We start from the raw sequence: 18211 nt of genomic DNA on the forward strand, positions 1-18211 counted from the left end.
TTTTAAAGATGTTAATGGAGATCCATGTCCAACACATTGGGCCAAGTAAGTGTTAACATGGGCTGAAAACCTGAAAGCCACATGATTAATATCATGTTCAGACTCAACAAACCAAACCATCCAGTAATTCCAAGTTACTCTGGGGAACTTGGAAAAGCTTCTCCCACAAGGATAGAAAATGTGTGAGCACAGGATAAAAATTATTACTCAGAACAAAGTTTTTATTGACTTCAACTGCTGAGTTGCATCAGTTCCTGGATTCAAAATCACTTCTACTTGAGGTGCCATGAGCAAACCAGATCTGTTCTTGCTGTGTTTCACCAATAGAAAGCTTCCCACAAGGGTGAGGGTTCGAATATTCCACCAATAAAACCTAAAAAAAAAGGATATAAACACCAAGCCCAAAAGAATTCACCAAATTTAGTCCAAATCAGGCAAGACACACACAGCAGCATCAACTACAGACAACATGAAGGTCTATAAAAAAAAGTTGCCAGTTAGAACAGAGTATTTAGTGGCCTGTAGATTATCCAGAAAACTTTCCTTTGTAAAAGGTTCGTCTGTCACCTGTTTGCGTTAAAATATGAATATGTTCAATTCCAAAGGCTTGTAGTGTAGATGGGTTGCCATTATGGAAGTCCAGGCAGCATCTTAAGTTTGGATTAATTTGCACTGGTCCCTCACAAATGGAACTAAACCACCACCGCTGTAACCTGAGTCAAGAGTTCAAGATTTCCTTTTAATTTGTCACCTATTTGTAGCTTCTAGATGTGTATAAATATTTAAAATTTCCAAAACAAAGTGTGCTGTATCAGCTTTTGACAGGTGCGTGCTGCGTGTTTCTATCAAAGCCAATCTCTGAGAGAACCTATTGCATGTTTAACTACCGACACGGAGCCAGATGAATGTGATCAAAAGAAATACACGCAGAACAAGAACTACATGTTTCTTTTCACACATGTTCCTCATAAGTTTGTATCCAAACTTTACCCCAAAATATCTTTTTTTAAAATAACACATAAAAAAATATTCTCTATTAAAACAATATGTGCAGAGTGAAGCTGTTCTCTTTATGTTTGGGATTTGATGGACATGTTGTCTTAATAAGCCCGACCACATTTTTCCCCTTTGTTTTAAATAGTTCCATACTGTACCATTGCTTTAGATATTGTTTTGAAACTCACTTCCCCACCATTCCCTTAAGACCCGTAATCAAAAAATGCCCAGAGACATGTTTCTCAGCGTTTCTCTAGACATTTAGACCCCTCACAGTATGAGAATCACAGGTGGAACTAATAACACTAATGGCAGCTTTTTTCCCCCCAGCAAACGCTTCAATGCTAAGCAGCAAATAATGTTAGACACCCCTCTGACACGTGAGAAGTTGTACTTTACTTTTTAAGGCACCTTTGGTTTATCCACTGGGAATTATTATTATCATGTTAGAAAAACAGCTGTTCTCTGACTCAAATGTAAAGACAATGTAAAACAGCAACAAATTCTAGCTAGGCAATAATTATAAGTTGATATCAGGTTACAAAATAATGTAGAGAACCGCCGCACTTAAAACCACTTCTATGACTTACACTGAAAGCATTGTCTTCAAATAATAAGACCATTTCAACCACCAATAGTGTCAAGCAGTGATGCTCATTCTGCCCCCAAATCCACCAAAATGCATGCTGCTACTTTTCTTTTTAGCTATTAAGGCATTTCTAAGCTAAGCCATATTCCACATGATCTTTAAATCTTGGTGTGGAAGCTGCTGTGACTCTTCAAAAAGCCTGCTAAGATCACTGCTTCCTCTGTCAAAGTAAGAGCTTGCTGCTTGACATCTGCTGGGTGTTGAGTTGGTCTTTGACAGGTATGCTTGTGGCTTATATCTTGGCTTTTGTTACTGCTGTCTTTCATTCACTATATATCAAGTGTCCTTGGCTTCAATTCTTCTTTTTTTGCCTGGTTATTATTGTTTGGCATGAGGATACATGTTGCATTGTGGATGCTTATATTGGAATGTGAGTGCGGCTGAAGTGGTATTGCACCATATTTTCCTTTTTTTGATGTTATTCTTGGATGATTTCATGCTGCAGTGCATGCTTCTCTGTAAGCTAAGTCAGTGTGCACTGAACAGTTAAAAGTCGAATGTTTGGTTGGATGAGTTGGCCACAAAACAAGCCCACCAGTTACACACATTTCAGCTACACTGCGGTCAGGATTTCTGCATTAATTTCTGGTTTTATTATTCAGCTGCTGACTTCATCTTGTATCTATGTACTGTCTGCTCTGATGGTTGTGTGCTGCTTTTACTTTGCAAAATCTACTTTTAAACTGCTTTTACTGTTCGACATCAATCAATCAATCAATCTTTATTTATAAAGCACTTTTCATACAGAAATGTAGCACAAACTGCTTTACATGGTTAAAAGCAGCCCACCCCACCCCACCCCGCCCTCCAACTCACTCCCCACACTCTCATTAACATGCAGACCAATTTTCCCTTCAGAGGTGAAGAAAGTTTATTTTTTGTTCTTTCCGATCCATGTTTTGCTGAACTTGGTGGACGCTGGCAGAGCCGAGGTCAGAGCTTAGATGCCAAATATGAACTCTGAATTCACATCATAAATCTCTTTTGTATCAGTTGGCTACAGAACCCTCCCACTTGTACCATCTTAATGTCCCCAAACTGTGGTATGCAGAACATTATGTAATCGTTGGGATATTTATCTCTCTGAGTGGATACATTCTTGGACAGCAATATTTTTTTTGGAGTACCTTTCCATTTAACTTTTGGTGGTATTTATTAAAGAAGATATAGAGGGCAGTTTAATTACGCATCTAGTTAATGTAGGTGGTTACATTTAGAATATTGCCTTGGTTATAGTATTAAAAAGAATAATGTTCATGAGTGGGAGCTTAGTGAGCTTAGCTTAGTACGATATCACAGCAATGGTGTTGGACTCCATCAAAACACATGCATGGCATATATTTTATCTAATGGAGGCTTGGCACTCTTATGCTTTGTATAGATATAAGAAACATCCATCTGTTCATAACTAACGTCTGAGCTCCTGACAGTCCTAAACATCCAGCACTACATACATCAACCCCTGATGGGCCAAGAGGGGCCTGTCCAGTGTGACTTTAACAAGCTTTTTATTTTGTCAGTGTGCTGTGTAAGTGTCAAGGACAGCGCCAGCACCATCCCTCTGGGGCAGTCAAGGCTCAGAAAATATTTACTGCATCTCTCACACTCGATGGACCTGCCTTGTTAGTGCTGTTGCCCGCATGAGTCTGACTTAGAAGCTGTGTAGGAGGATGAAGGGAGGGGTGTGTACAGGGATTACGAGTAACAGTGCACAAAGTGTGTTTTGTCACATTACAATATACTTTTAAGGTGGTATGAAGAGTCAGGAATACATATACAACCTGTATCTGCCACGGTTTTACCACTACCCCTAAGTTTTAATTCCTTTAAAACATCATGGAAATCAGTGACCCAGTGGTTGACCTTGGATCTGTAAAATTGTATGGCCAGCACACTCCTCTAAATTGGAGCAAAAGAACAGATATGTACAAGGCAACAAATCTTTTACACAAACAGGAAGCATCTGAGAGATTGGAGGGAAAGTGGTGGGAAGGCTTTTAAAAAGGCCTCCGAGAGTCACATTGTTTAGGTCTGGTCTCCCCAAGGTTGCCGTTTTGCATCTATGCAGGGAGGGATGGGAAAATACTGAAGGGGTGCGCACCGAGGGAGGCTTGCTGGTACTCCTTGAGTGTAACCTCTCCCATGAATATTTTGGGCTCTTTATTAGATCTATGGAGGTTAAAAATGCATTAATACTTCCCTCTGGTCTGTTGAGATTTATCAGTTGGATGACATTTGAATTCAATAAAACAGTGAGCTGTAATGCAGACATGTTCTACTTTCTTAAAGTAGTATCTGTTCAGCCAAAGGAGCTTTATAGCCCAATCGAGGATGATGCACCTTTGCCTTCGAGCGAGGAAGTGAGTATCTTGCTCTAAAGGTTTGTTTGTGTTTATTAAAGTGATTTTTCTTTCCATTTAGGCATCTCAGACACAAATTGTAAGAGCGTAAACAAATACATTTGTCTCCATGTTCCTTTGTGCTTTTTACTTGGCTGCGTGTGCTGTCAGTGTGTCTGTGCATAAGCTCACTTTGGGTATTCTTATGTCACCTAAATCTAAACTGAATAAAGTTCTGCGGCATGTGTCCCTCTGAGGCTATGTTGCTTACTTTTAGGCTGCTTGTGTTAAGTTCATTGAGCGTGTGTGTGTGTGTGTTGAAAACATAGGGTTTCTGTGCGTCTTTTGTGTTTATGCATGTGATTGTGTGCGCACAGGACAGAGAAGTTTCACAAGCGCATTGGCGCACTAGGGGTCTGGAACCTGTTCTTATCCCTAGCAGGCTTTCCTTATGTAAACAGCATGTTAACAGCTTTGAATTGTCTTTCTCACCCATTCTTGTAAAAGAGTCATTAACCAAAAGGGAGTAAAACCCAAATTACATGCAAAACAATATAATAATATAAAAACAGAATATGTATAAAAATATGATAATTAAAAAATATATATTAGTCATCCAGCTTTTGTAAGAGCCCATCGTGTGTGAATAGGAAGGTGAAGTATCTTATCTTGTGTCCACTTTTCCCCTGACCCCCCCACCCGCTGGGCCACACTGTACTCTCTGTAGCTGTTGGGAGTTTTGGGCTTAACTGAGTCAACAGCCTTGGGGCTCTTCCGACCATATAAACACCCCCGTCCTCCAGGAAGAGGGTGACTCAAACCATGCTTGTAATGTTTTTGTCAAGTCCTCATCGCTGTAGTAACAAACAGACTCGTTGTTGTTGATGTTGATGTTTTGACGAAAGAGCTCAGGCTTCAACGACTGTGTCAAATAAATATGTGAGCAGACATTTTGAGCAGTGTTTAAGGTATTTAAAAGCAAAGAACTGTGAATTTTGGATTTTTGTGGATGAGTCGACCCAAACATCACACGGCAAGGGAACAAACTACACGTGCACATAAATCAGATTCTGTAAAGTGTATCTGAAATATGAAGGAGTTCAAACTGCAACAGAGCGCTACGCCAAACAGCTGTTCTTAGTTTTCAACACACAGTGTGGGATTTTAGGTGGATACTCTTATATCTCCCCAGCGGTGCTGTCAAACAACTGTTCTGGTGGAGCTCAGCTTTCCATTCCCAACCACATGGGAGACAAGCAACCGCTGATAGTGCTGATTCTGTTTTTCCATAATCAAACATCCAATTTTCTAAAGTATTCGATTATATAATGACATTTGAATATTCTCCTTCCAAACGGTTATATTTCAAACAAAGTATTTTGTGTTGCAATCACCGTGTCACACTTGCAAGAGTCCTCAGTTGCGAGGCTAAAGAGTCTCCTGCTGCTGAGAGCTGCTTTTTTTTCCCCCATTGGTAATTTATTAAATATGTTCGAGACGCTATGAAATGCTTTGAAATGTCAAGTGACCACTAACAACAACAACAAAAAAAGGAAAAACAAACAAACAAACAGAAATGCACCCAAACGTGTGACTGATGTTTGATTTCTACATGGAACCATATATTAGATTGTTTTATATTTTATTTTGTAAACTTCAGTTTCATTTTCACTCACTGTCAGAGTTGTGCATTAAAACTACTTGGACTTATTTATGAAAATAAAATGGTTTGGGTAAAACATTTACGCTTTCACAATGCTTACCACGTGGTATAAAAAAGCCCCATCAGTAGGACAGTGCAAATGTGACACTTAGGACTGAAATGCACTAGTTTGGAAGTCAAAGTGTCAAAAACAAACACAACATTTCTCAGTTGTGTTTGTGCTGATTAATGATGATCTCAAACAATAGTCAAAATTATTAGCAAAAGCTTGCATGTCAAAGTGATTTTCATCTTTTTTCCCATTAACACAACAAATGCATATTATAATTGAAATTTATAGAATTCCTATGATTTTTGCTGTAAATTTAATTGACTACTAAATGCAGTTTCTCCAGTTTAATGTCATTATTTCTGCATATAACTGACATTTGTGCCACAGGTGTGTGTGTGTGTGTGTGTGTGTGTGTGTTCGTGTGTATGTTCGTTCCATCATCGCACAGCAAGAAACCAGTATTTCTAGTGAGTGAGTGACCATAAGCGGTAACTCACTGTGGTTCAGGTTCAGGTTGCTTTATGTGCACCTGTAGGTAGATGACAGTTGGTGACCAAACCATAACCAAGTAATGACATAAACGAAGGTGAAAACAGTGAAAAAAGGGACTTCATTAAAGTGTGATTAAAATAAAAAAATCAATGAACTCAGAAGGTTGCCTCTAGCATGAATGATGCTGGTGCCCTTTAATGCCACACAGCTTCACAGTGCGTGGATGGTCTCATTGTCCTGAAGCCACCTAACAATAATAGAGTCATCTGCTTACTTTAAAATGGCTCTGTTTTCATACCTGCTCTGACATGTATTGGTGTACAGGATAAATAACAAGGGCGAGAGCATACATCCTTGTGGGGGAGCCAGTTGAGAAGCGACTTGAGCCGACAGAACTCAGTTTATCTCGAATCTTTGAGTCCTCTTACAATTATCAATCCAGGGCACAAGATTTGTATTCAGGTCCAATTGTTCTAAACATCTGCTGACAAAAATACGAGGCTGGATTGTGTTGAATTCCAGCATTGTGTAAGTGCTGGAATACAGGAATCAAGCATAAGAACCTTTTCCTTCCAACTGTTTAACAATTAGGTTAAACAAGGTTTCTTTGGCATTTTCTGCTCCTATGTGGCCTGTTAGTAAACTGCAGGAGGTCGAAACCATGCTTGGTTTTTCTCAACATTTCTGACTTCACCAGTTTTCAAGCAGTTTCAACACAGGCAACCAGTCTGAAATCATTTAGGTGGTTGTGATAGCTGGATTTACAAACATGAAATACAGAGTCATCACATAATCTTTACATATATAATATATATTTATTGCTTTTTTTCTTTGTGTGTGTTTGAGCAACACAGTATGCATTACAAAGGGCGAAAATCACTATTTTAAGGAGTAGATGTTAACGCCATTTGTCAACCCAGCAGTGCTGATATCTATTATTGTTGATGCCACTGCAGGACTATAGGATGATAAGATTACTAAGGAGATTGCACAGACCTCAGCTGCTTAAAAAAAACAAACAAACATATTGCTATGAGATAAGGTCTAAATGTTGATTTAATTAAATTGACTGTATTCCTCTCAAGGTCAGCCAAGAACCAAAACCTGAGGGTGCACAGGCCAATCAGAGTTGGACAGTTGAAAACTGGAAAATCGTGGTCTGAATCTCAGTTTGGGCTGAGGTATCAGATGGTAGGGTCAGAATTTGGCATTCATAGCATGAGATGAAGGACCACCAGTCCAAGGTACTACGGTTTGTGTAATATTGTCTTGACATGCTTTGGGTCTCATGGTTTGAATGACGCCTGTGTGAACCACAAGTAAACCAGAAGATCTGGATTCATTAAAAGACCTTTGGGTACAATGAATTTGTGGCATGAATGTACAGTCGACAAACAAGATGCAAACATGTCAGAAATAAAGAGAAGGTTTCCAGCATTGTGTGAGTCTATGCTGAGGTCCAAAGTTGTTTTGAAATCAAGGCAACAGTCTCCCCAGTATCCATATGGTGTTCTAGATAAAGTGCTCATGAGTGTGGAAGTCTGTTAAGATCATCCAATGATGGACTGTCCTTTGGGCAAACAGTAGCTAGAAGGTGGGAAAAGAGGGGATGGGAAGTATTAAAAAAATCACAAACATACATCCAGAAAGCAATAACATGACATTACGAGCCCACTTTATTCTTTGCTTTTCGTACTTTGACAAACTCTATACAATTGTTACTGGTATATTTTCTCTTCACATCGTTATCCCTCGTGCGCCATAAGAGCCATGACTCAGTTAATGGAAGCAATAACCTTTTATGAGAACATACGGTTTAGCTGTAATATTGCTCTTAGCTCAGCTGTACCAGTAACACTTTATACCGACAACAGCTTAAAATCTGAAAACCCGACTCTAAATAGCCTTCACTCGCATTTTTCGTCATCTCTGTTCGTCATCCTATTCCTGCAAGTCTGCTGCGCACTCTGGGACGCTGGGTTCATTTGACCTAAAGTAAACAACAGGTCAAGAACTTTGTTCCATTCATCTCTCCATCCCTCCAGTGCGCAGATAACAGGCACACTAGAAAATATTATATATATATATTTTGTGACAAAAAGTCTAAAGTCTAGCTAGTCCCTGGTGTGTCTGCTGACCTTTTTGTTTTGCAAGTTTTAAACGGCTTGTCTGGCTGCTTTTTTCTGCTGAGGTGGAATCACTTAGGGAGTTTGTCTTGACTGTGTTTTAAAGGAGTGCCAGTCATCGGATGGCACCGAGGTCTTGCAATCAACACATAGTCCAAGGAAAGGAGGAGCTCATACAGGTTTTTTAATTTAGTCTTCTTTCCTGTTGATTCTATGGCGTTCGGATGTAGAGACATAAATATCTGGAAATGGGAGCATTGTTAGCTGCCATATTGTGACTCATTTCCTAGTATAGAAGAACGTGGAATGTGAGTATAATGTCCTGGAGAATTATGTTGAGTTTACCAGAAGTTGGACACAGAGGACACAAGTTTTTAAAGACCAGTGTTGCTAATGCTTTATAAAGCTGATGATGGTGCACAGCTATTTTCTAAAGAGCAATTCTAACATTTGGTTAATTAAATGTGATCTTTGTGCCCAACATAAACTTGTGAGTGCTTGCTCTCTTTGTGTGCATGCACTATTCCCTGGAGACTCTGTTTCTAAGTGACCTCCATCATATTTTTGGCATTTCTGTTGACAGCGTAGACAGCTCTACTTTTTGGCCAACAAAAACTCTACTATGATGCATGACTAACAAACCAAATTGCTACTGCAATCCACAAGATATACATTGATTAGAAGCACTTAACTGCATAAACTTTAGTGTTTAATGAAATATCTTCATGAAAAAAAGAGGCATTTTCTAATTGCTATTGAATAATTAATCTAGTGGCATGCCAGATAACAATCTTGCTGTGTTTTTATATGTCACACCCCCAAACACTGTTCCAGATTACTTACTAGTGAGACAAGGATGTTTTCTGAAGTTGCATTTTTCTCACATGTCGCACTGGAATTATTCTGTTTGGTTTAGTCGTGGGAGTCGCTCCCTTTGTGGAGCGTGCTGAGGCAGACCACGCCATGCCCATTCACTTGCTTGTGACTTACCTGCACAATTCATGCATGAGCCCTGGGGGAGCTGGAGTAAAGTCTCCAAAGATTCAGGGCTGCAGTGCATGTGTGAAATCATCTGTTGTTTAAGATTAAAGAACATACTGCTGAGCATAACAGAGTAAATTACCTTCCCTCTGTGAATAACTAAGTCAGAATTTTGGGATTTAACCCTTTAAAGCCGGTTGGAGCGGGCACGCTCCGTTTTGCGTAACTATTTTTAAATCCCGGTAGCACTGCAACCACGTAAGCTAGCGCAATAATTTTTTTTGCCTATGAAACCGGAGTTGTACTTCGATCTTATGCCATCAGCTTGTCCTAAGTCACAGTTTCCTTCCACATATAGCTTTGAAAAAACTGCATAAAAAGCACTTGCAGCAACAAAAACATAATATTCCAGAAACATGCTTTGCCGATCCGATCAGCTGTTCATAACACTAGACGTCAGTGCGAACTATCGCATGTCCACCATGACCTGCCCGAAACCGGAAGTGATGTAATTTTGCAGAAATGCAGTTTTTTACCATCAGGGCCTTATGAGCCTATACTGCAACTTTTTTGTATTTACAGTTTTGAGGGATAAGCCTCTTAAATTTCTCTAACTAGAAATATATGTTAAAAAAACAAAAACGATTTTCAATTTTTTTGTAGTTTATTGCACTTTTTTGCAATTTATGTAATTACTATGCACTTAATGGAGACATATTATTAAAATTTGGGCTATAATGGTTGTATTGATGTATATCAACTTGAAATGCTCCCAAAAATGGCACTACAGCATGTAAAAATATAACATAAGCTCTGGCGGACTTGGTTCTATGGTAGGTCTTAAAGGGTTAAGCCAGGGAATTCCCCAACTGGAGCCAAAAATGATCCAGTATTTTATTTATTTCATTTTATTATTATTATTTTTTAATAATAGGCAAAAAGCACCCCACCCAAAATAAGAAGTAATTCAAGGCAACCGACTTTACCAAACGAATATAAATGCAGGAAAATGAAGACAACTGTTGTAATAACTTTTTATTTTACGGTACAGTGCAAGTGTTTAATAGATAAATTGTAACTTTCCTGCAGTTTTAGTGTTTCACATTGAATATCTCATTAACCCCCAATGCCTCACTGACTGGCTTTATTGAATACCAGACAATCAAACCATAATGTTATCTAAATAAATATTTTAAACCAAGGGTAACTAATAACCATAGATGCTAAAGCATTTTAAAAAATATATTTGCAGTAGTATTTTAGGCCATTGTTTTCTTGGACCAAAGTCTAAGACTTCTAAATGCACTTTTTCCTCCTCCCTGATAATCGGAGGCATTTAGCTGCCACAGTGGTGATTGTACTGTGTGTTTCTGAGGTCAGTGGAGTGGATATAAGCAGAAGAGCTTGAGGAAATAAGACATCAGTAGGATATCTGACTCCAATCAACATACAGTAAAGTAAGAAACATCAGCCAAATGGATGAGGCTTGCCAATTTCCCCAGACTGTGTGGGTGGATGGTTTTTTTTCCCTTGAGAGGAGGGACTGGTTAATGTGCCTTCTGAAGCTTTAGTCGTTCTGTCTCAGTGGTTTCATGCTTTAGTGTTTTTAATATTTTAAGCTTTTTGTAGAGTGGTTTAGTCATTTATGTTCTGAAGGAGTTCAGTTAGCATTTTTACTGTGTGCACTCTGTTTGATATTGTTATGTCTGTCGACATAAACTTGCAAGTAACTGAGTAATTGTATTTGTCATTGTGGCATTTAACACAGTTACCGAGTACTTGGACACACAGGGTCAAGTTTCAATGTACTCCCTCTCTGTGTCGGCATGAACAGAGAGGAGGCGACTCACCACGAGGCACGTCCTAATGAAATCCCCTTCCTGGGAGCTCTGTAAATATTTTCATCCTCTCCCTCAGCCTGCTGATAGACTAATTCCCCTCACTTTCCTAATTAATCACTGAGGAGTGGATGGGAGGAATTGGATAAGTGGACACACGGCTGTTGTTGGAAGCTGTCCACATCAACACCATGTATGCAGCCTATCCTGTCCTCTCCTCAGATACACATGTGAGTGAATGTGCACAGGCAAGTGAAAATAGACTCATATGAAATTAGTTAAGATACTTAGAAGCAAGGATTTGACATTTTCTCTGTATCAGCTCGTAGTAAATTGCAGCGTTTTGATCTGTTGGTGAGACAAGTGAGTATTTAAATCCTCGATTAGGTTTTTTTTATGAGTCAACAATGGACCATCTTCCTCCATCTCACCCTGTCTCAGCCTCTTTGTTCACACCAACCCTCTGCACGTCTTCCTTCACTAGACTCATGAATTTTCCCTATGGTTTTCCTTTTTCCAACCATTTCACCCTCTAACTTTGCCTTCGAAACAGTCAACCATCTCTCTTATGCACCGTCATCTCTTTGGATGTTTAACCCCTGAAATTTTACCTCTCTGTCTTGTTTCTACTGACTTTCATTCCTCCTCTCTCCACAGCATACCTCCATCTCCAGGTTCTCCACCTGTTTCCTACTCTCACAACTGATCACAGTGTTGTCTGAAACTATCACAGTCCATGGAGACTGCTGCCTGTCAGTTGGAATTGCAAACAAGAAGTATTCGTACCGCACACCTCACCACTGTTTCACTGTCCTCATTCATGCCCTACACCAACCTCACATACTTCTCTGCCACTCTTGATTTTTCCATTCAGTACTCCAGTTTCTCTCTTGGCACCCTATCACATGCTTTCTCTACATTGAGAAAGCCACAGTGCAATATTCCTTCTGTCCTTCTCTATACTCTCAAAGTAAACATCAGTGCTCTTTCTCGACAAGAAATCACCCTGCTGCTCACTGATCATCAACTCTTTTGTTGAACCTAGCTTCAACAACCCTTTCCCATAATTTCATGCAGTTGTTGATGATTATTAATCAATAGCTGGTAAATTACTGGATTAGAGAAAATATTTTTCAGTTGTAACTCAATGTTTTTTCAGAGCATCAGGAAAAAACTGAACATAATGTGTGGATCAGTTTATATATGATGTTTTCAGACGATTTATTGCAAACACATAAAGACAATATCGCTTGATCTTAAATGTACTCCTTTTACACCTGTGTATTGCTTGGGCTGAGGATAGACCCTTATGGTGTGGGTGTGGTCTCTGGCCAGCTGCAGAGGAGGGGTGACGCAGTGAGCTCCCGGGGCGGCGCAGGGGTGGGGTGAACAGGTGTGCTGGGATCTGACAGTGATTGTGTCTCTTTATATGTTGGCAGTGACAGCCAGAGGAGGGAGCGGACGTGACAGCAGAGAGAGAGCGGGAGTGTCTGTGTCCCAGTAAAAACCACAGTATTAAATAAAAGTTCTGCTGTCATCATATTCGCTCCAGCATATGTTTCTTGGGTCCAACGTTACAACCCTGTTGGTTTTTGAGATACTAAACTTTATGATCTCAGCAACACGTGTTAAATGTCTATAAATGTCTGGGAAAGTCAACTTAGAAACTGTTAATATTAACACAGATGCCCACACATATATATCAGCTATCTTAGTTGCATAAGTGGATTTTGATATATTAAAATAGATGGTTCAATTGTTTTCAGTTTAGTTAATGAATTTAATACCTGGAATGTCAATATCTGCTACCAGACTTCTGCAGTCCTGATCCTTAAGTGGAATTATTACCATATATATGAGCTTCTTTCTTTTTCTGCAAAAAAAAGATTAATTATTGCATTCATTTTTTGAAACGATGTGCTGAGTTTGCTCAGGATATATACTTGGACTCATCTTCTGCACAGCAAATAAATATACACCCTCGCACATCTAATCCTTCACTGACAGGTGAAATGTACCACTCATGCTGAGAAAACAGTTGAATCTGTCTTTATTCCAGAGGCTAAACTCCTTCAGTCGTGCTGGTTATTTGAAAAGCATTACTTACCAATGGCAGTAATACTGATTGATTAAAGTTGAGTTTCCACACGAGCCTCTTGCCTTTTACTTGGTTTGGGCCCAACCACAGATGGATATCATGTGGATCTTTGTCACACGTGGAGGAAAACATTCATCTCATTTTCAAACTTGCCATCTTCCTAATATTTTCTGTAATAAATTGAACAGCATCTATTTCATATCGTAAGGATAAGTGGAAAGGAGTGATCGAGGGTCACACCTTTGGAGACTGAATCCCTCAATTTGATGGAAAAGTCAATAGGATGGACGTGCATATATAAGCCACATTAAACAGACAGCACAGTTAATAGGTCCTCAGAAAACTGTCCATCATGTTTATTCAATCCCTCCTGATGGGCTTTGGTTGATACAGGCAGATATTGGTCTCTGAGCGACGGCACTGCAAATCAGGTTAGCTCTTACACTGAATGTGCAGGAGGCCTGCAAACCTGGCCCTATTTCCATTTCCCCTGGCTGTGTTACCCACTTCTTAACAAAGTTACAGCACACTTCTCATTTTTCATTAGATTAAAAGGGCCATATAGACATGAACATGAGACACCCTGGTACATCAATCCTAAGTGTGTCTGCCCTGCTGCTCAGATCATGCACACACCTCTACCCTACATCTCTCTTTCAGACATGCATACTTTAAAAAAAAGAACTTTTTCCAAATATCAGGGTTTAATTTGCAGCTGACCTCCCTCACAACAGCCGCTGCTCATTAGCCTTTTGTCTTATCGCCCGTTTAATTACATTAGAAAAAGGACAACAGTGCAAACCATGATTGCTTGCAATGACTCAGACCCGTTTAAAGCCATAACAAGGCAGAACATGGAAAGTAAGGCTGGTGATTACTCTGTAAATGATTTTTTTTCTGGCATTGTTTTCTGTCTGGAGTGTGACCGAATTAGGTATGTGAATTAACCACTGACTGATTCTACTTATTGTACGTGTGTGACAAGCCTGGAACAGAATTTAAATGAACTGTGAAATGATTCACTCATGCAGGTGGTTTCCTTAAGGTAGAAAGCCATTTTCTTTTTTGTTTGACATACATTGTGATTTCTTAATTTTTAATTTCTCAGAGGGATGGATTTAGAGCAACATGTTCACACAAGGAGTCGAGTTTTGTTGAAATGATTCATCCCTCTGTTATTTTTACGTGTCACACCCGTTTAATGCCAAGTTTTTATTTATGACCTGTTTTTGCTGTGAGGATATCTGTTGGATTGAAACATGGATCGTCAAGTCAATTTGGGCGCAAAGGATTTGCAAACAGGATTGTATCGGCCCTTATGACCATATTCACTTATTCCAGAGCAGGAAAAACCATCTCCAGATGTAAACACTTAAAATAACGTGTTATTCTTCTTCTAATTTGTCATTTCCTTTAGTGTGTGTCTGTTTCATGTTGCATATAGCACCAGCTACGCTTCCTAGGGCAATTTACTTTGAGGAAACGCTCCCTCGGTTCAAGTGAGTTTTAAGGGACATCTTCACATATTCCCGCTAACAACCGTCATATACATTTTCTTGTAATGATGTAAAGATTAAGTAAAGAACATATGTTATCCATTCAGGAGGAACCGTTTCCCCTATGGTAAAGTTGGCTTTGTTGGAAGAAGTTTCCCAGGCTTGTTTCTCGTGGTGATTGTGCAATACAGCTCAAACAAAGGAAATGTCCAGAATTCAACCAGAGCTCTTAAACTCTGACCTGCAAAAAGTCAGTCACACGCTCACTTTCTCTAGGATTTACTATTTTAACTTTAGGTCACATTCTCACCTCTGGCTAGTTCAGAAGCTGCAGTTTAGCATCGTACTGGTTTTAATAGCAAAATCGTATCATTTTTTTTATTTTACTGATCAGTTAGAGGTCTTTGTCCATGCTACATAGCAGTATTGTTGACTCCACGTGAACCGACCATCAGATGACCCTTCCTGCTATTTCACACTTTATAGACATTTTGTTATGGTGTATTTTCTTTTATCCATCCATCTATCGTCTTCCGCTTACCCTTATCATGATTGCGGGGCTACTGGAGCCTATCCAAGCTATCACAGGGTGAGAGACCGGGCACACTCTGGACAGGTAACCAATCTGACGCAGGGCTAGCACAAAATAGGCAGACACCAGTTAACCTAGCATAACTAACCGCATGTCTTTGGACTGTTGAGGAGCCGGAGTACCCAAAAAGAACCCACGTAAACACAAGTGAACACCACGCAGAAATGCTGCAACCAGATGGTGGAGCAGAACTCAGGACCTTCTTGCTGTAAGGTAACAATGTTAATCACTGTTAGCACTGTTGCCTGTGTCTGCATGAATTCTCTCTTTGTATGTGGGCTTCCTCCCTCAGCTCAAAGGCATTCACATTAAATAAACTGATGACTGTAATTGGCTGTAGGTATGAATGTGAGTCTCAATGACTGTTTTTCTTGGTATTAGCACAGCGATAGACTGGCGACTTGTCCAGAATGCACCAGCTTCACAACTTATGATGGCTAGGATAGCCCCCAGGCCAACACCACCCTGAACCGCATATGCCAAAGGAAATGGATGGATTTTGCATTTACCATTTTTCCATCTACTCTACTAGTTGTTTAAATTTTGTGTGTTATTTGCTTTCTGAGTACTGTCAACAGCAAGTACCAGTTTGTCTGTCAAAGCACTTTGTAAGTTCTGTTTTTAATGGCGCTGTTTTAGAGTTGTTGTTATCATTTGTTTTAGTATTAAGCTACAGCCGAATTCATTATTTTTATCCATATCTTTTGAGTCACACACAATAATCTTGTGAAAATATTCTCCTATAATTGCCTAAAGATAAAAGATATTACAAAATAGAAACACTAATACGCCAGACATGTTAGTGATTAATTTTAGGGATCACAGCCACTGGCCTGTGAAAAAATGAGGAGGGTCACCACAGACAGCCACACACATTATCTTGTAGTGTGCCTTGGACCAGTCACGATAATGGCAAACAGGAGTTAAATAACAAGAATCTGACTCTGTAAATAAAAAAAAGTCTATTGGTGAGATTAATAAAATGATCATGAGGCCTTTATATAGACAGGGTAGAGTTTCATATGTTCCAGACTTAAACGAACTCTTGGGCTGAGGGCTAAAGGAAGTTAGGAATAAAAGTATTCATGAAAAATGGAATTTAGGGCTTAAGATATGAATTGAGGAAGGAAGGAAGGGATTAAGAAATGGAGCCTATAGGAAGGAGAGAATAAAACAAATAAGGCACTGAAGCAGTGAGTCCAAAAACAATAAAGAGGTCAAACAAGAAGGAAGCGAGGGAGAGTGAAACTGAAGAAATAAGGTATTGGAATGGAAGGAATTTAAATTTCTTGGATTCCTCTGCAACGCCATGACTCGGTTCACAAACCTCTTTTTTTTATAAACAGATGTTTTCCACAAGGCCGTCCTATCTAGTGAATAAGTTCTGTTTTAATATGCTGACTAAATCAATTATAAATGTAAATGAGAGTTAATTTCTCAGCTTACATCATTCAGCTATTTTTGCAGTTATTTTATCATATGTCTGGTAAATTTAATGAAACAAAAAAACACCCCATCAGGCACTTTTGCAGTTCAGCATGTTTGCAATGACTTCTGTACCATAAATATAGCACCAGGGAAGCCAGCTGCTCTGACTCAGTAATGAATAAAACTTTGCTAACGTCATCTGAAGGCTTTCAAAATCAGGCACATACAATACTCTGCCTCTGAAGCTGTGCATCCATTAAGACAACAGACAGAGCCATCACCAAGCAGGCTGTCTGTAACCAAGGCACGATGACCGCACAGAGCTTGTACACTGCAGCTGACCGACGCAAATAGGACGAGTAGCTCTACTGTTTGACGTGTGGTTAGTAGGGCACCAGATCACTTCCAGGCACATCTGGCACTTTGTTGTACTCTTTTCCACTGACAGGATTTGTAATTTTCCACAATCTTATAGCATTTTTGCTACTGTAACAAAAATATAACTCAAGTGATTTCTGTCTGGACATCTTTGATTTTAATTGCTCAGCCCTTTTGGATTTGATGAACGGGAAACGAAGCACTTCTATGCCTTTTTATTTATTTACCATATAAAAGTCTTTTTCACGTCTCCACTCTGCCACATAGTGGCGACATAAATGAACTGCTGAATGAAAGCTTCTTAGTTTAATGCCTATACTGGTCTGAGATGTTTTTTCTTTCCTCCTTCTCATTAATATACTGTAATTAGGTCTCCTGTCTAGAAACAGGTTTTCTGGGGTTACTTCAGTATAACCAAACAGTCATTTTTACTCAATACAGTATGGCTGTGTGTTATGGTTATTAAAGAATATTTAAATTTAGTTAAAGAAACGTTGATACATAAACATTTAACTGAAGTAAATCTTTTTTTTTTTTTTTTTTTTACAATTTTTATTTACTACTCTGAAAGCATAAAATGAAAGGTAAGGGGCATTTTATGTTTTGGAGGGAATGATAACCTTTATCCAAAGTGTGGAAATCACAAATATTTTATTCAGTATGAGCCCGATGGGTTAAATTGTGAACTGTATGGGTGCCATCTTGTGGTTTGCTGTCTCAATTGCACAAACGCCTTGAAGTGAAAGGTCATTTTATTGATGGAGAACCAGAATTCAACATTAAAGATATTTTTGAGCCTTTGTGCTGGTTTAAAAGGGTTCCAGATGCAGTTTATTTTGCAGTTTACCTTAAATAATATTAACTTTTTTTCTTATTGGACAAGCACAATAAATTAGCAAAGACAGAACACACAAGAGCCTGTGGGCCAGAATGTTTACCTAGAGTATCAGGTATGCTGCTTATCTGATCCAAGGACACCTTCACGTGTTTCCACAAGAGATAAGCCGCAACGAGACTCTTCTCAGTGATATTTTAACACTCTTTGACTTTATTGCTGTTGTTGTTTTTAGCCCTATCTCTCTT

The sequence above is a fragment of the Perissodus microlepis genome, chromosome 9, assembly GCF_051167445.1.
Source record: "Perissodus microlepis isolate ML-2025 ecotype Zambia chromosome 9, ASM5116744v1, whole genome shotgun sequence".
In the NCBI taxonomy this organism is placed as follows: domain Eukaryota; kingdom Metazoa; phylum Chordata; class Actinopteri; order Cichliformes; family Cichlidae; genus Perissodus; species Perissodus microlepis.